Source organism: Monodelphis domestica, chromosome 1, assembly GCF_027887165.1.
Source record: "Monodelphis domestica isolate mMonDom1 chromosome 1, mMonDom1.pri, whole genome shotgun sequence".
Classification (NCBI taxonomy): domain Eukaryota; kingdom Metazoa; phylum Chordata; class Mammalia; order Didelphimorphia; family Didelphidae; genus Monodelphis; species Monodelphis domestica.
The window spans coordinates 748,213,634-748,238,136 of record NC_077227.1 but is presented as its reverse complement, the minus strand read 5'-3'; positions in this window follow the sequence as shown (position 1 = coordinate 748,238,136).

The following is a 24,503-nucleotide window of genomic DNA, read 5'->3' as shown; positions in this document are numbered from 1 at the left end:
TTGGAATCATTATTATGTTTGTGTCATTAAGTAAAACTCCTTCTTTGATTATTTTGTCAAATAGCTTGTATAGTATTGAGATTAGTTGTTCTTTAAATGTTTCATAGAATTCTCTTGTGAATCCCTTGGGGATATTTTCTTAAGGAGTTCCTTGATGGCTTGTTCAATTTATTTTTTTTTTGGAGATAGGATTTTTTAAGTATTCTATTTCCCCTTTTGTTAATCTAGATGATGTATATATTTGTAGGTATTCACCCATTTCACCTAAATTGTCATATTTATTGCCATGTAGTTGGGCAAAATACTTAATAATTACATTTATTTCCTCTTCATTAGAGGTGAAGTTGCCCTTTTCATCTTGATACTTTTAATTTGGTTTTCTTCTTCCTTTTTTAATATTAGATTAACAAATACTTTATTTTTTTTCCAGAATACCAGTTCCTAGTCTTATTTATTAGTTCAATAGTTCTTTTGCTTAAAATTTTATTAATTTCTCCTTTGATTTTTATAATTTCCAATTTAGTGTTTATATGGGAGTTTTAAATTTGATCTATTTCTAGGTTTTTTTTTTAAATTTTTATGTCCAATTCATTGACCTCTTCCCTCTCTAATTTATTGATATATACAGATAGGGATATGAATTTTCCTCTGAGTACTGCTTTGGCTGCATCCCATAGATTCTGATAAGTTGTTTCCTCATTACCATTATCTTCAATGAAATCAGTAATTGTTCTTTAATTTGTTCATTGACCAACCTGTTTTAAAGAATTAGATTTTTTTAGTTTCCAGTAAGTTTCAAATTTGCCTTTCCATAAGTCCTTATTGATAATGATTTTTATTGCATTATGATTTGAAAAATGTATTTAATATTCTGCTTTCCTACATTAGCTTGAAATGTTTTTATGACCTAGTACATAGTCAGTAAAAAAAATGACCTAGTACATAGTCAGTGGGGTGTATGGGGTGCTCAGAGCGGGGTAGTATTTCTGGTATGGAGGGCTTGTTGTTCCCTTCTAGGGCAGCTCTCCAGCCTCTGACCCCCACCTGACACCCAACTCTCACTTGTGGCTCCCAGTAGCTGCTAGCATGTGGCAGCAGCCACACCAGCTGGGGTGTGGGAAACGGCTTCGCAGGTAGGCCAAACCTTGTGAGGGTAGCCATCGGGTCATCAACCCATGGTGAACTAGGGCCCTGCTCTCCCAGCATGTGAAGACTGCTTCAGCTGAACAGACAGAAGAAACCAATAAGAAGGTTCAATGGCTGAGAAAGTGACGCAGCAAAGCACTGTGAAGTGCTTAGGGTGTGTTGGGGCACAAAGGACAACACGGCCATCCAATGCAGCTGAGGAAGTCTCCAGACGTAACAATTTTTCGTGCCACTGGACCCAGGCTTCCAACGCGGAGACAGTGGGATTGTCTCTGTGCATCGGCTTTTCCACTTAAATCTCTTCCACACACAAGTATCTTTGGGCACACTCATCTATCCTAACCCCGTCCACCCTCTTTAAGACCTGCGGCGATGGGGGAGTGACGACGTAACAGGTGGAGGTGACCACTGGCAGTTGTAGTCACGATCCTGAATGTAGGTGTCCCACGGACCAGTGGTCGCTCGGCCCTGTGGTGTGACAAGGAAATCACTTTAAAAGACTGATATATATTAATTTAAGGTCGCCAAGGAATTCAGCTATGTAATTCCTAAATGAAAACTCAAGTCAGCAGTCAAACATTTTATAGAGTTTAATTACAAACAGGAGGAAGAGAGGAATTAGAGAGAGAGAGAGAGAGGGAGAGAGAAAGGGGAGAGAAGGGAAGAGGGATTAAATACCCCTTCTGTTTAGGCTGGGCCAAAAGGCCCAAGCCCTTAGATAGCTGAGGCAAAGAAAAGAGATCAGTCCCTATCACTCACGTGACCAAAATGGAGAAACAGTCTCAGGGGCCTCCACCTCCAGCTTCCTTCAGAGCGCACTCCCAAAGCACCACCTCTCCGAGCCAAAACCTCTCCAACCAAAAAACCCTCCGTCCTTAGACCCCTCTATCTTTAAGGAAACCATCCAAGTTCCCTCCCCTCAGTTCTCACATCTACCAATCACTGTCCATGTCTTCCCTGTGCCAATGGTGGCTCTAGCTTAACCCAGAACCACCCAGAGGTCTGTGGCTTTGCACATGTCTGTTGAAGGTCATATTCTCAAATAATTAAATCTTGATCCTTTGCTGCAGCCCTTCCTAAATCCTGTTAGGACTGAGTGGGGTGGAAATTGTATTTTCCAAGACCTGGTTCTGTCATTCCAAGTATCTCTATTGTATCAATTCTAAAATCAATCTTGACTCAAAGAACTTCCTGTTCTATGCTTAAGCATAGGTCAAAGCCCTTTCCATTGTTCAGCAAAAGGTTTCTGTCCTAAAGTAATCTTAAGAAGGGAGGAGGAGGAACCTCCCATGGCAATGGGGTTCACATTCCAATAGAGTTCCCACTATCAATAGGAAATTTTTCAAGTAAGAAATTTCCCAATGGTGAAATTTCCAACATTTATAAGTCTAAGAAATTTTAAGGTTTACAGTGGGCAACATCCTGGGCGACTGAGCAGCCCTCTCTAGGACAGTACTGCTCACCCTAATCAAGGAAGGGGACTAGAAAAGGTGTCCCAAACATTGCCTGCCCTACAAACACATGGTCAGCACACCGCAGCTGGCGGGTCATCCCTTTAAGTGGTCGAAATCAAAGAAAAAATACAAAGAAAGTCCTACTAGGAGCATGGAACATCAAATACCCCAAGACCTGAGAGAAGAACAGTTCTAATCGGTAAAGAACTGGCATGATATAACATCGAAATCGCAGCCTTAAGTGAAACACGCCTACCAGAAGAGGGATCACTCAGCGAACCCACCACTGGATACACCTTCTTCTGGAAAGGTAGAGCCTCAAATGAAGACAGAATCCATGGTGTTGGCCTGGCCATCAAGACCAATTTGCTCAAACAACTGCCAGACTTGCCTGTGGGCATCAGCGAGAGGCTCACGAAGATCCATTTGCCTCTCAGCAAAGATCAGTATGTCACAATTATCAGCACATATGCCCCAACACTGACCAGCACAGAGGAAACCATCGAGCAGTTCTACTCTGACCTGAGTGCCTTCCTGCACTCAGTGCCCACAAATGACAAGCTGATACTACTGGGAGACTTCAATGCCCGCATTGGCCAGGACCATGAAAGATGGAAAGGAGTGCTCGGCAAACACAGCGTGGGCAAAATGAACAACAATGGCCTACTGCTACTCAGCAAATGCTCAGAGTTCGAACTCACCATCACTAACACTGTGTTCAGAATGGTGAACAAATATAAAACAACTTGGATGCACCCAAGATAAAAACAGTGGCATCTCATTGACTACATCATTGTAGGCCAGCGAGACATCCAGGATGTAAAGATCACCAGAGCCATGAGAGGAGCTGAATGGACAGACCACCAATTGTTTAGAGTGACTCTTCAAATGCGCATTGCTCCTCCCCATCAAAAACGCGCCCAGACAGTTTGCGAATTTTACATTGTGAGTCATCTTAGAGATCCATCTTATTTGCAAACGTTCCAGTCCTGCCTGGACGACAAGCTGTCTGCCAAGGGACCACTCACTTGAAGCTCAACCAAGAAATGGAACCAGTTCAGATATGCAGTGAAGGAAACATCAAAGGCAGTCCTAGGCCCAAAAAAACGCAACCACCAGGACTGGTTCGACGAGAACAACACTGCTATTGAAGACCTATTGAGCAAGAAGAACAGAGCCTTTATGGAGTGGCAAAATAACCCAAACTCTGCTCCTAAAAAGGACAAATTCAAGTCTCTCCAATCCACGGCGCAGCGTGAGATCAGGAAGATGCAAGACAGATGGTGGAAAAAAAAGGCAGAAGAAATCCAGCGGTTTGCTGATATGAAAAACTACAAACATTTTTTCAGTTCCCTCAAGACTGTCTATAGGCCATTAAAACCCACCACCACTCCCTTGCTATCCTCTGACGGTGACACTCTCATAAAAGATAAAAAAGGCATCAGCAACAGGTGGAAAGAACACTTCAGTCAGCTTCTCAACCAACCCTCTTCAGTCAACCAAAGAGCCCTTGACCAGATGCCCCAAAACCACTCCATTGAACAACTTGACGTCCCTCCTTCAATAGAGGAAGTCCAAAAAGCCATTAAAGAAATGAGTGCAGGCAAGGAACCCCTTAAAGAAGGGATCCCAACCGAGGTGTACAATGCCTTAAATGGAAAGGCACTCTAGGCATTCCACATAGTGCTGACCAGCATATGGGAAGAGGAAGACATGCCCCCAGAACTCAGAGATGCCTCCATCATAGCCATATACAAGAACAAAGGCTCACGAGCAGCCTGTGACAACTACAGAGGCATCTCACTACTCTCCACTGCTGGAAAGATCCTTGTCCATGTTATAATCAACAGACTCCTGTCATCTGTTTCAGAGCAGAACCTGCCTGAATCACAATGTGGCTTCTGACCAGATCGCAGCACCATTGACATGGTCTTCATGGTGAGGCAAATGCAGGAAAAATGCCTTGAGCAGAACCTGAGTCTCTACATTGTCTTCATAGACCTGACAAAGGCGTTCGACAAAGTGAACAGGGACACATTGTGGGTGATCCTCAGCAAGTTCGGTTGCCCAGCAAAATTCATCAAACTGATCCAGCTCTTTCATGTCGACATGACAGGGAAGTCCTATCTGGTGGAGAGACTCCTGATTGCTTCAACATCTCCAATGGAGTGAAACAAGGCTGTGTCATCGCTCCGGTACTATTCAACCTATTTTTCACCCAAGTATTACGACATGCTGTGATGGATCTAGACCTGGGCGTCTACATCAAATACCGACTGGATGGCTCACTATTTGACCTTCGCTGTCTGACTGCACAAACAAAGACAACAGAGAGACTCCTCCTGGAAGCTCTCTTTGAATATGACTGTGCTCTAATGGCCCACCAAGAAAATCATCTCCAAACCATTGTGGACAGGTTCTCCACTGCAACAAAACTGTTTGGCCTGACTATCAGCCTCCGCAAAACAGAGGTGCTGTTCCAACCTGCACCAGGGAGGCCAACTAACCAGCCGTGCATTACAATCGATGGCACGCAGCTTTCTAACGTCAACACTTTCAAGTACCTGGGCAGCACCATCGCCAACGACGGGTCCCTAGACCACGAGATTAATGCCAGGATCCAAAAGGCCAGCCAGGCACTTGGGCAGCTGCGCTGCAAAGTCCTCCATCACAGAGGTGTAAGCACTGCGATGAAGCTCAAAGTGTATAACGCAGTGGTCCTCAGCTCGCTCCTGTATGGTTGTGAAACATGGACGCTGTACCGGAAGCATATGAAACAGCTGGAGTAATTCCACCAACACTCCCTCCGGTCAATCATGAGGATCTGATGGCAGGACCGAATCACCAATCAGGAAGTCCTTGACAGAGCCAACTCCACCAGCAGCGAAGTCATGTTCCTCAAAACCCAGCTACGATGGTCTTGACACGTTTTCCGCATGGACCCACAGCAAATACCAAGACAGGTATTCTATGGTGAACTGTCAGCTGGACTCTGGAAACAAGGCCGACCAAAGAAAAGATTCAAGGATCAGCTAAAGTCCAACTTGAAGTGGGCTGGCATCACACCAAAGCAACTAGAACTCGCTGCCTCTGACAGAAGCAGCTGGCGAACCCACATTAACCATGCCACCACCACCTTTGAAGATGTGTGACATTGACGTCTTGCCGCTGCGCATAAACGCTGACACCAGGCCACACCTGCACCTCCCATAACAACTGGAGTTCCATGCCCCATGTGCCACAATCTTTGTGCCTCAGCCTTTGGACTCCAAAGCCACATGAGGGTACACCATAGATGAAACTGCACAAAAACAATAGTCATTTTCGATCACTGAGAGACTACCACTACATAGTCAGTCTTTGTAAATGTGCCATATGCTACTGTAAAGAAGGCATATTCCTTTTTATCCCTATTTATTTTTCTCCAAATATTTATTACCTCGAATTTTTCTAACATTACGTTCACTTCCTTTACTTCTTTCTCATTTCTTTTTTTTTTCGTTGGAGAGTTATCTTATTCTGATAAAGGAAGATTAAGATCCCCACTAGTATGGTTTTTACTATCTAGTTCCTCCTTAATCTTCTTTAGATTCTCTTTTAGAAATCTGACTGCTATACCATTTGGTACATATATGTTGAGTATTGATATTTATTCATTATTTATATTCTCTTTCATCAAGATGAAATTACTTTCCTTTTCTTTTTTAATGAAATCTAATTTTTCTTTAGCTTTATCTGAGATCATTATTGCTACTTCTGCCTATTTTTGTCTCAGTTATAGCCCAGTAAATTCTGTTCTGCCCTCTTACTTTTACCCTGTGTATATATACCTGCCTCAAGTGTGTTTCTTGTTGACAACTTATAATTGGATTCTGTTTTTTAATCCATTCTGCTGCTTCCTTTTTAATGGTGAGTTCATCCCATTCACATTAAAAGTTATGATACTATCTGTGTATTTCCCTCCATTGTGACTTCCTCCTTGGGTTTTGCCTTTTCTCTTATCCCTCTTACTCTCCCCTTCAACTTTTTGCTTTTAGTTAGTGGTTCCCCCTTTCCCCTATCTGATGTCTACTTCCCTTGTATTGCTTACCTTTCCACCAGTCCATTTATTCTACTTCTTCTCTATAGGGCACACTAAAATTTTCAACCCCAATGGATCTGATTATTCTTCCATCTTTGAGTCAATTTCAATGTACATGAGAATTAAATATTACCTGTCTCCAACATCTTTCACCCTTCCATTGTAGTTTCTTCCTCCACCCACCCCAGCTTCTTCATGAAATATAAATATACCCCATTTTGTCTCTTTTCCTATTCCTCTTAGTATTATGCTCTTTTTACCACTAGTTTTTATATATGTACATATATACATATATATATTTGACATTTCATCATATATAGTTTATCACTGTTCCCTATAAGTTTAATTCTTCTAGCTACTTTCATGATAATATTTTTTTAAGAGTTATCAATATCATCTTTTTATAGGAATACAATACAAATCATTTAAACTTATTTGGTCCCTTAAAAAATTTCCCCTTTTCTTAATTACCTTTTGGTGATTCACTTGAGTTCTTTGTTTGGGGATCAAGTTTTCTGTTTAAGTCCAGTCTTTTCTTTTTGAATGCTTGGAAATCTTCTATTTTTATTAAATGGCCATACTTTCCCCTGAAAAAAGCATCCATTTTGCTGGGTAGTTGATTTTTTATTGTAGACTCAGTACCCTTGTTTTCTGGAATATAATGTAATGTAATGTAATAACATTCCATGCCTTCCAGTTCTTCAGTGTAGATGGAGCCAGGTCCAGTGTTAGCCTAACTATGGTTCCATAATTCTCAATGGCTTCTTCTTTTCAGCTTGTAGTATCTTTTCCTTGGTCTGGTAGATCTTGAATTTGGCTAAAACAGTGATCTGTGGATTCTTTCAATCTCTACTTTTCATTCTTGTTTGACAATGTTGGGGAAGTTTTCTTAGATGATTTCCTATAGAATCATGTCCAAGTTTTTACTTTTCTCATGATATTACTGTAGTTCAATAATTCTTAACTTGTCTCTCCTGTATCTATTTGACAGGTTCATAGTTTTTTCAATGAGGTATTTCATATTTTCCTCAATTTTTTTCACTCTTTTGATTCTGTTTTATAGACTGTTACTGCCTTGTGAAGTCATTTACTTTGAGTTGTTAGATTCTAATTTTTAAAGTCTGAATTATATGCCTGGCTTTTTGGTCATCCTCCTTCAGGTCAGTTTTTCTTTGCAGGTCATTTTTCACCTTCTTTGCCTTGTTTTCAAGCTGGTCAATTCTGGCTTTCAAGAAACTATTTTCTTGTTTGTTTTTTTTTCATGTGCCTCTGTTTCCAGATGATTATTTTGCTTTTTAAGTTCTTTTCCCAATTGTTTTCAGCCTCCCTTAATTATTTTTTGAATTATGTTTTGAGTTCTTCCAAAACTTGTGTCCAATTTCCTGGAATTTCTCCATTTTTGCTTGGTGTTCCTTGATCCTCCTCTTTTCCATTTCCTCTTTCTTCATTACTTGGATACAATCTATCGATTGTGATTTATTTTTTCTTTATCTGTTATTTACTCATATTTTTCCCCTTCTTTCCTTCCAGTCATTGACTTATTCTTGTTATTTATTTGCTGGATCTGTGGGTTTGGGCTATTCTCTCCTGAAGGGGCTTCTTCTTTTCTCCGCTGATTGACTAGATCAAGCTGACAGAGTATTAATGAGTTCTAAGGTCAGATCTTCCCCAGCTGCCAACAGAAGGTGAAGGTGTAGGCAAAAGTGTGAAGGCTGAAGGGAGCTGTGGTTCCTGCCCTAATACAAGGTATTCTGTAGTGGAGGCAGCCTTTCTCCCTGGGAGCTTAGTCAACAAGACTCTCAGCAGAGTCAGTGGGAGTGAGGTATTGACAATTGAGCTTCCCTGCCTTCAAAAGGCTTCTTATCTGCCCTTTTTATAAGATTAAGTCAGGATGGAGTTTATCTGCAAAGCTGGATGTGCCCAGAGGCCAAAACCTTGAGAAGGAGGGGGACACCAATATTGAGAGTTTTGGTTGTGATTAGGCTGCCCTCTCTGTGCGTCTCCTTCAGCTGCCTCCCTATCAATTGTGGTCAGCACCCTGAGTCTGGAACAGTTATGCCAGCAAGCCACTCTCTCCAGGCTAGAGCCCTCACCCTGCCTGAGATTCCTGTGACCAATGGAGACTCAGCACAGTAAGTTGGGGAGGGGTCCTGGGACCTCCCTTCTTCCTTTTCCTTAAATTTGAGAATTTAGGCTTTTTTGTGTGTACTTTTAAGTTGAATCCACCAGGAGGGCTCCTTAGCTCTATCATGTAGTTAGATTTGTTTTGTTGTCACCTCAAAGCACTCCATTTTTGATTGGTGTGGAAGGGTTTTCACAGAGGTCTGAATGAAAGTTCTTCTTAGCCTGATTCTCTTCAATGCAAACTCAAGTTTCACTCAATAGACACAATATTTGGTGAGATTGTTAAGTAATCACTCCAAGTGTGACCCTGTGGACTATTTTTCATTGAAAGATTATAACTTCAGCACTTTCTGCAAAGGTTTACTGTTTAAAAATAGAAGCATATAGAAGAGAATAATCTCGTTAGTCTCTAACCATGAAAATGAACAGGGAAACAACAGGCCCTCACTAATTGATACTGAAATTTAATCTAATTCAATTTGTTTAGGATTTAAGATTAAATTAATTTAAATAACTTTTGACAGAGTAGTCTTTTGAAATCATTCCCTTATAAACCCTTCAACAAAGTAAATCACTTCCATTGAATATTTACGAGACAGTTTTATAGGGAGAACTTTGAAACCCTCAAGGCAACAATAAACTGTTCTTCCTTTTCATAGTCAAAATTTGTTCTTGGTAATTTCTCACTGAATTTCACTACGGAATGAGTGCGTCTCATCTATGAAGGGGGTACTTTTACCATAGGGGCAGTTTCAAAAGGGTGTGTCTTTCAATAGGATTAAGAGAATGGCATTTCTATCAGATCATAAGCACAGCTTTAGATTTCTCCATTCTGAATCCATAATAAATCTCTAGAACTTAGAACATAAAATATCAGAGCTAGGTAAGGGGTTAGAGATCCAACTCTCTTTGAAGATCAGTGAAACAAGCAAGCAAGGAAGCAAGTGATCAGCACTTTGACACACATATTTATTAAATGTTTACCATATGCCAGGGATGCATGAGATATCGAGGGAGAACTAGCACTTCAGGGGTCCAGCCTTGTTGAGCCCTTTTTAGGACTGTTAATCCTCCTTTGGTGTCTGCCTTCATCCAGCTGTCATCAGTAGCTCCAAGAAGCTGCAGTATGTGCAGTAGCCATTCTCCAGTAAAACCAGCTAGACAGATGGGCAACCAGGTTGAAGGTTACTGACATTAGGAGGATGTCTATTCTATATGTGTGACCAAGTCCTTAAGCACAATGGACAGAGCAGAACCATGTGTTCCAAGGGCCACATAAGTGACTGAAGCAGGTGCTATGGAATACTTAGAACTTGGTCAGATATAGAAGAAGTCAAGATCATCCACTGCATCCCAGGGCATCTCCCAGTCATCCTGACTTTTGTCTTGCCACTGTATAGTTAGAAATTCTTGAACCCCTAAACAAAACCACATTACCCAAAGTTCTTTTCTGTATTGATAGAATCCTTTTTCCTTTTCCTGCATCCCCACTTTTTGTGTAATTGTATTTAAGTGGCTATAACCCCTCCCTCGTGCTCTTTTGAACCTGCAACCAGCCTGAAGTCAAGCAGTTCTTTTGCTTTAGTTATTATTAATAAAACTTTATAAAATATAATATTTAGTGATTGATTATTAATTTTAAAGCCCACATTTTGGCTTACCACAAAGGGATTATGAATTCTCAAAAAAAATTGAGCAGATAGCCTTACAGTAAAGATAGTAAGTTTGCCATTCCCTGCCCATCACAAGGGTCCAGTGTGTGCCTCTGCTCCAGCCCTGCCCTGCTGCCTGCTGTTGCCTGCTGTTTCTCCTGTCCATCTGCTTGGCCAGCAATTCCTCACTGCTCTTCACCCAGCTTGGAGCCTCCTCTAGCTGAGACCAGACCCTCCACAAGAGCCTGCCAATCCCAGCCACTCTTTTTTCCCAAAGAGGGTGACATATAAAAACCTTTTCACCCCAATCCCTTTCCACCCTCCATGGGTGTGTTTCTAGCTGTTAAAACCATTTTTCAGTGAGGAAAAAAGAACCCCACACCTTCTAATTTTCCAGCAGGTTCTTTTTAAGCTGATCCTCGATTCCTAGTTTAGAAGGCTGTTACTAAAGGTTTTTCACAGGGAGGGCAGTTAGTTCCAAATCAGTAGGTTTAAAATCAGTTTTGGGGAATAAGCCTGGTTTTTTTTTCCCTTCTTTCTCTTGATCCAAATCCCCATTCAGCATCTTTCAGGAAAAATGCTATTGCAAAGCATGCTGGAAACTCTGAAACAACAGTTTGAGTTGGTAGAGCAAAAAAGTGCAGTTTGGATCTACTAAATTCTTTTCCTGGGACGTTTTATTTTCATTGGAAATTTTCCACTTAATTTTCTTCTCAAGAATATGCCACAAGCCAGGCTGATTATGCTACAAACCAACCTGAAATATTTTGTCATAGTTCTAAAAGTCCTAAGAGAGTGGAGATTCTTCCCTGTGCTTCTATGAGGAAATTCAGACCCCTGACAAATGAAAATCTAAATGGATAATAAATATGGGGGACAGGAAGGAAACTTTAAAAGAGATCTGGAAGCTTATTGCTAACTATGTTGAGTTTATTCTCTTTCTATAATAGAGAATAAGTCTATTGGGATTGGTGAAAAGGATTTTGACTGCACAGCCTGTCTATACCTCCTAATTGGTTTATATTATTATATTTACTTATTGCTTTAAGGTTTCAATTTTTTAAAGTTTATCTGTACTAACCTAATCAATATCTTTCTGTTATAGTGAATCATTTTAAACTATTTTTTGCCTATATTGATCTTTCATTTGTACTTTTACCTCTCCTGAGGAACAAAATATCCCTGTATAAGCCCATGAACATCTGGCCTAAAACACTTGTCACTAAATTTATTGGAGATCACTTGTTGCCTTTGTTAATTGTCACATAGATGATGATGGATGGATTCCAACAAAACTGGTTAAGTTATATACAACCTTCAGAGAATTTAATAAGTGGAGAATTTAATTGTAATTTTAAGGGGTCTTCAGAAATAATTTTAGATAACTAGTCATTTCTGAATGGATGATATTTTGTAATTATACATATTATAAAGAATGTTGTATTAAAGGTAGAGAAAGAAAGAAATAGTCCAACCAAGGTATTTATATGTAATCAGGAAGCCAGAAAAAGAACAATTCTTCATTTTAATTTACTTACAGCAGAACAATCTAGATTTCTTAATGATGTTCTAGACCCAAATGAGTTTTACTTTGTTTAAAAATATGCTTGCCAAGATTGAAAGATTTGCGACATCTGTAAAAATGGTGACAAATATCCATCAGTTCATGTCATACATCATTATGCATCAGTTTTATGTCATATAGCAACTTATGTGAAATTTGGTAGTGGGTTTGTTTGCTATTATAACTAACTGGGTTATTGTGAATTTTGAAGACTTTGGTACTTCTTTGAATGTACATTATCTACTGTGTTACTGTTTTATTCTGAAAATCATTTTGTACTAGCACATGGCTGACACAGTGTGTCACTGATTTTAAGCTATATATTTTTGATTTTTAAAACTTTTTAAAAAATAACCTTTGATTTTTTTATTGCATGTGCAATATGGTATCTGAGTTTATTTTTTTCCTCTCCTTTATGGATTTGATTTTTTCTTTAATTTTTTTAAATTTTGTGATAATATAAATTTAAAATACATTTGTTCTAATGTCAATGAATGCCCCAAAAGCTTTAGACTATAAAAATGATGCTCTTAATTGTTTAAAAAATTTTATGGGACTTTGCTTAATGATTTTGTCTGATTCCAGGGCAAGAGAATACAAAAAGAGTCATTGCACAGTGCCAAGGAAGCAGAAAGCTAAATGCAAAGTACCAATTGAGCACAAGGTAAAAGAGACCAATCAATCCTGATGGGATTGATGTAATTTTGAGCCAAGAAAAGAGGACTTGTACTTGTTTGGGGTTTGAGGTTGTGGCTATTTAACATGTATTAAAGGAAGGTCTTCTTTGCCCCACATTATACCAAGTATCTCAAATTTGACTCCTATCTAACTCCTATATTCTAGTCCCTTTTCTGTCTTTCATAGGGTGGCAAACTTTCTATAGTCCTAGCAACTGATTAGGTAGTGCATAATTTCTTAAATCATTTTAATTAGGTCCTGATTCAAGGACCTGTTATAGGTTTGCTTTTCTTTTACTTAGATTGTTTTAGACATAAAACTTTTACATTTTGTATTATATACACAAGTTATTTTTCTCTGTTTATTTGGATTTTTTCATGTTTTTTTAAAATATTCTTTTACAAATTGATTTATATACCTCATAACACATCCATGCATCCCTGAGTGACCCCCATGTTTGTTATTATTCACCTCAGGGGGGGCAAGTTATTGTTTTGAACTTTGATTTAAATTTGAGCAATTTTAGGATTAGAAACTTGCTACCTCCCAGAATCCAGAATGTACCATAAGGATAGATGCCTTCAGAGACCACATGCTGAACCAGAAGATCCAGAGTCAACTTTGGGATATGAATTGAATGATGAGGTGTTGAAATGTTTTTATTTTGAATGTATACTCTTATGGCAAAGGGGACTGCCCTGGGTTTTTTTCAACTTAGTAATCATTGATTTTGTTCTTTTTTTTCTTTTATCCACAAATTATTGCAATTTATTAAACTATTTCCCATGATCCTTTTGGGGAGACTGGTCTCCCCAGAAAGATCAAAGGGGGAATATATAGGTCAAAATTCTTGAATCCCTAAACAAAACATTTTCCTTTTCCTTTTCCTGAGTCCCCACATTTTGTGTGATTATATTTAAGTGGTGGTAACTCCTCCCTCTTCCTCTTTTGAACCTGTGACCTGGCTTAAGTCAGACAGTTCTTTTGCTTTAGTTATTATTAATAAAACTTTATAAAATATAACATTTAGTTATTGATTATTAATTTTAAAGACCATATCGATGAACTTCAGTGACCCTGGAAGAGAGAGTGAGGGTGAGGATTTTGTGCATCTCTGCCTCATTTGATTCTAGCTTATGAGCAAGTCAAGATATCACCCATCACTCTTTGATGTCTTGGTCCTCTTCCAAAATGATCAATAGCAACAATAACAACAACAATGATGTTCCCAAGAACTAACATGGTACCAAGTATATAGTAACTGTTAAAAAATGTTCGTTGCATCAATAATTATTTACAAGTATATGCAGATATATTCACAATAGATCCAAAGTAGTTTGATGAAAAGTCATTGACATCTGGGGGGAAAAATCATGTCATCAAGCATTTATTAAGCAGTAACTGTTAGCCAAGTTATGCTAAGAGATAGGATTACATATAATGGAAGAAAGGAAGAAAGCCTCTACCTCTTTTGATCTTACATTCCAAAAGAAGAAGCCAATATATAAATGGAAACCAAAAGTGTAAGGGGAAGAGAAGAAGATATCCTGAATGTAAGCAGAGTAGAAAAAGTTAGAGAAGTCACGAGTGTGGCCCTGAGATAAATTAAGATATGGATCGCCTGGGCATCTTTATTTTATTTTATTGTGTATTGTTTCCAAGTCAGAAGAGTGTCAAGGGCTAGGCAATGGGAGTTAAGTGACTTGCCTAGGGTCACACAGATGGGATGTGTCTGAGGCCAGATTTGAACCTAGGAACCCCCAACTCTAGTCCTGGCTCTCAGTCACTGAGCTAAGCAGCTGCCCCACCTGGGTGTCTTTAAAATGATGTTTCTGGGAGAAACAAATCAATCAAATGAAGAGGATGCAGGATGGGAATGGGCAGGATTCTTGTGCTGTGAGAAGTCTTGAGAGAAGGAGAACTTTCAGAGTGAAGAGGTTTTTGCTTCATTATGGAGAAAGCCCATTTGGAGGAGAGTGGCCAGGAAAGGAATGACTGATCTGGAAAGACCTCATAAAACATAAGAGATTTTGAAATAAAATTGAGTTTAGGGATCATCTACTTGAACCCACACATTTTACAAATGAAGAAACTGAGGCCAAGATGAAAAGTTCATTAAGTGTGAAGGCCAGGTTCTGAACCTGTGCTTTGCAAGTTCAAAACCCTTGCCATTTTTCTACTCTGATTTTTGTTTTACGTAGGTCTAGAGAAGGGAAGTGACTTCCCAAGAGTTGGACCTGCAGTTAAGAGCACAGGGATCCTTATTCCCCCATGCCATTCATTTCACTCTGAATTCACATGAGCTTGGGTGCTAATTGTGTGGGCTGAATTTGCCAGGAGAGGTAAATAAATGAGTAAGTAACCTCTAATCTCAAGTCACAATATCACTGTACACTAATAATAATTAATGGTGCATGTTAGAAGTTATAACAAGTATTAGTATCGGTTGCATTTCTAATCAGCAATAACATTTGGGAACTGAAGCTCACATATAAGTTAATAAGCCCTCTAGGGGCAGATGAAGATATAAAAGGAAAAAAATAAGACGGTATTTGTAGAATCACTGCACAGCAGAGATTTAGGGCCTGAATAAGACTCTGAGGCTCCCCCATTTTTATAAAGGAAAAAATGGGGACCAAGAAACATTAAGCTATTATTCCAGATGACTTGGCTGCTACGGTGAACCTTCATGGTTTGAACCCATGTGGTATGATCCTTGATTTAGAGTTGGCAGAGGTCACCAAGTACAATCACTTCCATTTACTGTTGGGGAAACTGAGTCACAGAGAGCTTAAGAAACTTGGCCATATGCACAAAGATATTAAATGTCTGAGGGAGAATTTGAATGAGGGTCTTTTTGCCTCCAAATAAGTATTATGTCCATTACACAACTTGGTCCCTCGAACCCATAATCCACAGATGTGTACCCCCTACCACCACTCTCTCTCCTTTAGAAAAACTGTTCTAATCCAACCACATCTTTTTCTCCCCTAACAGAATGCTGATGACATTTAGTCATTTAATCATTTTCAGTTATATCTCACTCTTCATTATTCCTCTTGGGGTTTTCTTGGCAAAGATACTAGGGTAATTTCCCATGTCCTTCTCTGGCTCATTTCACAGATAAGGAAACTGAGACAAAAAGGGTTAAGTGAATTGGCAAGGTTCACCCAGCTAGTAAGATCTGAGGCCAGATTTGAACTCAAGTTGCTGGCTCCTAATCTGGCCTTCTGTCCACTCTACCACCTATCTATGCTCAGCAGGATGCAGTGACTGGCCCCTTGCTACTCTCTGTCATCCATCCTTTGCCTTTCACCTGCCTGGCAGATTTTCTATTTAACTCAAAGGGGAGGCTGGGCATGGAGACTATTTCTCTACACCTGGTTTTGGTTATGTACATTCCTCTCTTTCCCAATTCTATTTCTTTTCTAATTAATAGAGAACCACTTATCTGCAGAATACACTTGTACTTACAAATGGCCAAGAGGCACTAAGGAAAGGTTATGGAGGTCCTATTGCCCATTTACGAAGACTTAAAAAAAATAGTATTCAAGTTTCACTTGAATGTGGAAGAAAAATATTTTTGATTAAACTAATTAATTCAATAAAATATTTCAGTATCCACTGTGAGTGGGTGGAAACTGGTTAGACTGGTGCGCCCCTTTCCCGCCTCAGGATACATGTATACCAAAGTTAATAAGCCCAGCAACCGGGCTATAGCTCTTTCTGGAGTCTTGCTGGGCTGGTATAATTAGAGGTAAGTTCCCAATGCTTCAGCTCCTCATTTCTCACTCCCTATTAGGCCAATTAAATATATATCCTTAGTTTACTGCTCTGCTAGATAGCAGGACAGCGTCCTGTTGTTCTCCCATTGACTCTTCCTCTAAAACTCTTTGTAGGGATGTGTCTATACTATATGGAGTAATATTATACATATACACAAGTACATATGCACATATCTAATATATAACATATTTTATTTATTCATCTATATTTCTGTGTAAGATGATGATGGGGGAAATACACATTCTAATAAAACAATTCATCTGCCTTCTTAAAACTTGAAAATTACTAGGGCGTGAAATATGATCACATACAAATGATAACAACATCGCATTGGAGGACTATTGAAGACATGTCATACTTCAGAAATGATCACATACAAATGATAACAACATCGCATTGGAGGACTATTGAAGACATGTCATACTTCAGAAATGATCACATACAAATGATAACAACATTGCATTGGAGGACTATTGAAGACATGTCATACTTCAGAAATGATGGCCAACTCTAGCAGATAAGAGACTCTATAAATGTCTCCTGATGTTTTAGATGTTTCTGAAAGAATTTAAGCTAATTGATCCTCCTTGGAAACATAGCCCATGTTCTCCCACCTCATTGCCATGGCTCCCACTGTTCCCTAGCTTTATATAATATCATTGTCCACATCTTTCCCAATCATTCACATTTCACTTCAAAGGGGAATTTAGGTAGCTGAGTAGATAGAGATCTGGAGGAGAGAAAACCTGGGTTCAAATGTGAACTTAGATACTACCTGTGTGATCCTTGGCATATTTAACCTCAGTTGGAAGCCCTTAATGCTTTTCTGCATCAGAACCAATATTTGTATCAATTCTAAGACAGAAAATAAAGGTTTCAAAAAATTACTACAAGTGTCAATCAGGAAGAAAAGGAAAAACGTTGTGCATCCAAGTATTGGATCATTAAACCAGCAGCCGCCAAAAAGAGTATCCGATAAAAGGTACTATTCGGACCTCCAACTATTTCCTTTCTATGAGACAACTTTGTGCTTTTGTGACTAGATCAGCATAGAAACTTGTACAATGAAAGAATGGGGAAATGCTAAAGAAACAACAAAATCATTAACAAGCTTGAATCTGAGTGGTTGAATGATCCAAGTCCATCCAATAAACTTTGTATATTCCATAGTGATCTCTTAGTTGTGTAAGGGGTAAAATTTAGGGTTGGACTGGATATATTTTTAGTTGGTCACCATGATTTAAATTAAAAATCACAATGAAAATACTCATCAGATTGGAATTTATGGTGGTTTACTTACAACAGAGGGAAGGAATTAAGGGAATGAGAGAGAGAGGGAAAGAGAGATGGCTGTTCTGGTCTGGCCTGAACCAGGTAGGAGTTCAGAGGCCTCAGCCAAGGGGTGGGGGGGGGCAGAGGATTGAATCTAACATGGCTTCCAGCCATGAGGGCTCCTCCAAGATGAGGGGACTCTCCAGAGCCTAGTGCCTCCAGAAAGCCAAGGGAAAGGGAATTCCAAGAGACGGACTTCTCCAGAGGCTTGTGGCTCCAGAAAAGCCAAGGAAAGGGGAGTAAGCCTTGCACTCACCACATGACAATCTAAGGGAAGCAGTCTGAGGTCTCATAGCTCCTTCATGATCAAGTTTCATGTTGTAGTCCCTCTCTCAGGAAGTGATGTGTAATATAAAGGCAGGTCTTTACGTCACTTCCTGTGTCTTACATGTACCAATAGTGGCTTAAACTTGGCTTTGGACAACCCAGGGGGACAGTCAGTTGTTTCTGATTTGTCACTTGCTAGCACACTTGGGTCATAGGACATCCTCCCTGACACTTAATCCTTAAGTGGGGTGTCTACATTCCTGGTTGCTAGAATTTTAAAGACTAAGCAGGATGGAGTAAATCTAAAATTCACAATTGGTCCTTGTGGTCTAGTCTGGCATGTGTCAAGTTCTGTCTGATGATGACAATATTTACCTTTCTCTGGTGACTTAGGATATCCAAGGAGATTCCAAAGTTCTTTCTTACAACACCTTTAAAATGCCTGTGAGGAATGTGCTATTGCCTCAATTTTTGCAATGAATAAATTAAGACTGAGGAAAAAAAGTGATTTACCTGTGAGCACCAGCTGCTGATTGACTGACACAGATTCGAACTCAGTCCTCCAAAACTCTATGTTTATGCCAGCTAATTTTTTGCCTACTTATTTAAGGTCTTCAGACTCTAGGAACTTAAATATAGAGTTAGGATAAGCAATATGGATAACTTAGAACCAACTATTTTTATGTAAGAGAAGGGAATCCAAGCAAAGAGCTACTAAGTGAAATGTTAGGATTATAAAGGAGGTTTAAAAGTGTCATGATTTGAACCCAGGTCTCCCAATGCTTACACTGAGAACATGTTCAACTATGAAGATTTTGATGTTTGATTTGGGTTTTTTTACCAGGATATAGTTGGTTTTTGATCTTTCTAGCTTGCTATGCCTCCCCTTAGATTGAAGAGTTAATTCTGTTCAGGCATAGTTGATTGAATCCCTATAGTTAATTGGACCAACAGAAACACGATTTGGGGTGAAACAATGTTATGGGGGAGTGTTAATTACATAGTACCAATGGAACTAACATGCAGTAAGCAATATGGCATCAGTAACCATACTGCTGCTCAGGGGTGCTCATGTTTCCGAGCTGAAGTTGTATCTTGTATCCTTGCCAGGAATCTAATTTGCATTTCAGGAAGTGGGCCAAAGATCATTAGAGAAAGGCTTTTATTACATTACTGTATCCTGTTGCTTTGTTTTGATCTAGACCTATGATTTTATAAGTTTAAGAGCCTCCTGATGTGGAGCCTTCTTCAACTGATGTGGACGAGTAGCATGCCTATTACTTAAAGTCTTACCACCTCCGGGGGGACTGAGAGATTAATTGTTATCCAGCTGGTAGATTTCAGGGAGGTCTTGAAAAGAAGTCTTTCTGGTACCAACTTTCGCTCTCCAGGACACCATACTGGCCTTCATTCTGTGTAGGTGTATGTGCGTGCAAGTATGCACATATGGTGTGAGAGCTGTGAGAAACTATCAAAGATGTCATTGTCCCCGGTGTTGTTTGATTCAATTTTAATTTGTATTCATCCACACAAAATTCAGAATGTATCATACTTTGGGAAGAATATATATGATATATTTAAGATATCCAATAGGATATCGACTTTCTTGTTTTAGTTATGTCCAACTCTTCATGACTGCAGTTGGAATTTTCTTTACTAGAGTGGTTGCCCATTTCCTTCTCCAGTTTGTTTAAAAAATTAGGAAACTGAGGCAAATAGTGACTTACTGAGGATCATATAGCTAGTAAGTGTCTGAGGTTGGATTTGAACTCATGGAGGTGAGTCTTCCTGGCTCTAGTCCTGGCAGTCTATCCACTGTGCCACCTAGTTATATCCTCATAATAATAACAACAAAACCTAACAGTTACACAGTGCCTACTATATGTCAGGTGCTGTTTCAAACACTTTACAAAAATCTCATTTGATGCTCACAACAACACTGGGAGACAGAATAGATGCTATTATATCCATCATTTGAGATAAGTTGAAATTGTAATAGAAAGATTTCAAGAGACTTGCCCAGGGTAACATAGCTAGTAGTTGTCTGTAGTCAGATTTGAATTCAGGCAGGCTCAGTGCGTGAAAGCTTTTACATATAGTTTTCTCTTCAGTCTTTCAAAGATGGTACCATGGTGGGTAGCAAATACAGCTGACTAGTAGGGGAGGAAGTAGGCAAGGTATGGTGGCTGTATCAGGAGGCTGTGCAATGGGGGATCTACCTGCAATAAAGTTGTTGGCAGCCACCCTTTTTCATTGCCATGCTTGTGTTGGTTATTGTCTACTTCCTTGTATTTTGTGCCTTCAAGGTAGTGTCTTCAATGATTTGGATTCCATGGAGACATCATCCTTTTGCATATTTTAAGATTCTAATAGAATTGCTGTCCTCCTGGTAGTAAAAAAGAATAGGAATAATAGCATCATTGTTCTACAAGTGGAAAGGAATTTAGACATCAAAAAGTATAATCATTCCATTCTATAGATAAGGAAACAGAAACAGAGAGGTTGTCACTCACTTGTCCCAAGTCCCATAGCTAGAGAATACCTGAAATTGGATTTGAACCCAGGTCTTCTTTCTTAAAAATTCATGATGTGTTCCATCTAATCTATTTGTCCAAATTGGTGAATTACTTTCAGGTACAGATTCCCTTTGATGAGTTCATGCATTCAGTTTGGGCAATAGGTAGATATTTGATTGATGCCTTCTGAGGTCACTCTCATACTGAGATGGGAGCTGGAGAAGGATCCTGGGTAAAGGGAATACTATTATTTGTGAGGTTAGAGACCCTGACATCTGATGACCTATAAAAATGACAGGAGGAGGAGGAGGGTTCAGACCTGGGGAGGAGGATGGAATCAAGATGAGAGAGACCAAAGAGTCTGTAATTCTGCAGCAGCAGCAGGGCCATGCATTATCTCCAGCTGTCAGCCACCCAATAAAAGCTTGGCTGGGAATTTACAGAACTCCATCATCGGCTTAGACTGAATGTCTGCATTTTAGTTCTCAGATAACCATAGCTTCATTGTATGGCTCTTTGCATTCAGGTCATTACCAAGGAAATGGGGGAAAAAATTGCTGACCACACCTCATATCGCTTATCCTGTATGGTATAGAGAGTCTGCAGCCCTAGATAGGGAAATGCCGGGGGTGGGGGTGGGGGGGTGGATCACTGTTGGAATTGGGATGGAATCCTAACTTATTGGAACAGGGGAAATGTTTACCATTTTCAAAGTAGTTTTATGGACACAGAAATAACACTTTACCCTCCCTTTCTCTGCTCTTCAGGCTTGGACAATCACACACACACACACACACACACACACACACACACAGAGAAAGAGAGAGAGAGAGAGAGAGAGAGAGAGAGAGAGAGAGAGAGAGAGAGAGAGAGAGAGAGAGAGAGAGAGACAGAGAGAGAGACAGAGAGAGAGACAGAGAGAGAGAGAGAGAGAGACAGAGAGAGACAGAGACAGAGACAGAGACAGAGAGAGAGAGACAGAGAGAGACAGAGAGAGAGACAGAGACAGAGAGAGACAGACAGAGAGAGACAGAGAGAGACAGAGAGAGAGACAGAGAGAGAGAGAGAAAGAGAGTAGTTTGGGAATAGGTTAGTTATAAGAGGTAGAAAGCAAATAAAATCTAACCCTTTTTTATATAGGTAGGAGAACAGAAGCTAAAGAGTTTTGGGGTCACCTACATAGGGAAAAAATCCACTGAACATTAGAAAAGTGAATAATGGATTCCATGGACTCACACCTCCATGGTATGGGCACAAACAGAATAATTCCTCCCATGGGATACCTGTAAGAAATCATTCTCACTTTAACTTTTAATGACCTCATTTAGGGTTTATTCTATAAAAATTTGAACATATTATATATCTAGATGTTAACTGACTTAAAAAATGTTCAGATTCCATTCAAGCACTAAAGGTCGTAATGTATGTCTAGGATTTGGGACATTTTTTCTTCCTCTGATTCCCTCCAATTCAAACACACTAAAACATATAATGGAGTTAGAGAGTCAATAAAAATTTAGAAAATATGCAAAAGTTTTCATAGTTGTCTATAAAAATAAAATGATAGAACCTCTGCTCCATTTCTGTTCAATCAATCAGGAAATATTTATTAAGCTTTTACTATGTGCCAGTCATGATAAGTATGCAGGATGCAAAAAAAACATACAAAAAAATGAAAAAAAAATTCCTGCCTTCAATCGGTTTTCTTTCTTTCTTTCTTTTTCAACCCCCCCCCCCCCAGTTTCATGTAGAAATACTTTTTGACAATTGTTTTCTGCCATTTTAGGATTTGGATTTTCTCCCTCCCTTCCCCAACCCAACAAGGTGGTAAGTAGTCTAGTATATACTATATCTGTACTTTCATACAATACATATTTCCATATTTTCATATTGTGATAAGATATATATCACATTTACAGTAAAAATATTATGAAAGAAATAAAGTGGAAGAAGGCCTGCTTTGATCTACTTCTGACTGCAACACTTCCTTCTTTCCCCACCCTTTCCAAAGAGGTCTGCATGTTCCTAGCATTTGCCTATGATTTAGATTTTTCTTGAAATGTACAACAATCTTCACTTGGTAAGAGGACATTTTCCTGACATCCTGGTGACTCCCTCCTACACACATCATTTTATATCATTACCCTAATAGCCTAAATTACTTTGGAATATAAACAAAGTTAGGTTTACTACATAAGAAACTCTTTTTCCAATCAGTTCCACATCATCAATGTACCTCATGCTAAAGATCCAATGTGATGTGGAGTGAGAGGGGAGATGATGTCTTACTGAAGAAAAGAATTATTCTCAGGGTCCATAATTGTATAACTTGAACATAATAATGCTCTTTGGCCTTTCTTTTTTTCTCCTACTTCCTAATGATTTTTCTCATCTTCTTCTGTCACTATTACTGAAAACAAAATGATTGTGCTTTCTGATAAAGGATCTAGAAGAAATTATTTCTGAAAAAAAAAAAAAACTACATTCTTCAGATCAACATTGATCCAAAACAATCCATTGCCTGGACACAGAGGAGGGTGGGATACTGCTGCACTTTATAAAATGAAAAATGAACTCAGGACACCAGAAAGCAATTCAGGACACCATTAATTCAATTTAAGGGGGGGGTATTGTGTAGTCCCCCATCTGTTGCCCTTAAAAGATAAATAAATTAAAAAAAATATGGAAATAAAAATCCTCTGTCCATATATGTCTATATAGACAGAGAGAAGGATAGATATGGATATGTGTGTAGGGTATATAGTCTTTCCCTGAAGCACTCTGAGGCTTTAATTCCTCAATCTACTGATGTTCCATGATCTTTTCCTTTATTCCTCCTTAGTCATACCCCAAATTGTCATTGGGTTTGCCATCACTTACAAATACCCCACTTCCATATTGAAGAATTCAAATAAATGCTGAAGATGGAATTAACTCTCCTCTGCCTAATTTTATATTTAATCAACAGAAGCATATACACCCCACTTACAATTGAGTGGGGGAGGTCTATGACCCATGTGTGCAAAACTGGGTGACAAATAAGAAACCAAGTAAAAATAGAGGAAAGCACAGGAAGTGATGCAAAGAAGCATCTTTAAAAGGAGTTACAACTTCCTGTTAGGGAGTTCTTTCTTCGGAGTTCTGAGTTTGAGTTGGAGGCTGGTAAAGAATCTACTTACTGGACCTGAGACTGTGGCTTTGGTGAGACTGTTCTTAAATCTCTCCTTTTGGACTGACACATGGGTGAGTGAAAGAGCTGACTCCTTTCCTGGATTTTCTGAAGGAACTAGACTCAGGAGAGGCTTCATGACTGAAGCCCTTGCTTTATTCATCCCCAATCCCTCAGCTCAAGTCTGAAGCCCCTCTGGCAGAGGACTAATAAGCCCTGCCTGAGTTGAGCCAGGGGCCAGAGTAAAATACTTAGTGTGTCAGGTTAGATATCTTACCATATTCTCTCTCTGATTTTCTTACATTCACTCTTTCTCCTTTTGTAAATAAATTACCATAAAATCATTTGCAATTAAGTAATTAATTCTTGGTGATCATACTCTTAAATAATTTAGTCCAACCCTTTAATTTTAATCCCTTACATTCTGCCCCTTACAAAACCAATATATGATATTATCCCTTTGGTTTTCCTTATTTCTGTCTGACTTAACAAACCCTACTCTCGGTCCATATCATGACCTCCAATCTCTTGACACTCAGTGACACTCAGTTCTCTTACAGGCTAAAAACTCTTCATTAAATAACCTCTCTTCTTTCTCCTCTCTTCTGTCTCTCTTCTTTTAAAAATAATTATTTTAAACATTTAAAAATGGGTCCTAAATTCTTTCCCTCCCTCCAGGACTTCCACTGCACATCAAGAAGACAATGAATGTGATATAATTTATAAATGTGAAA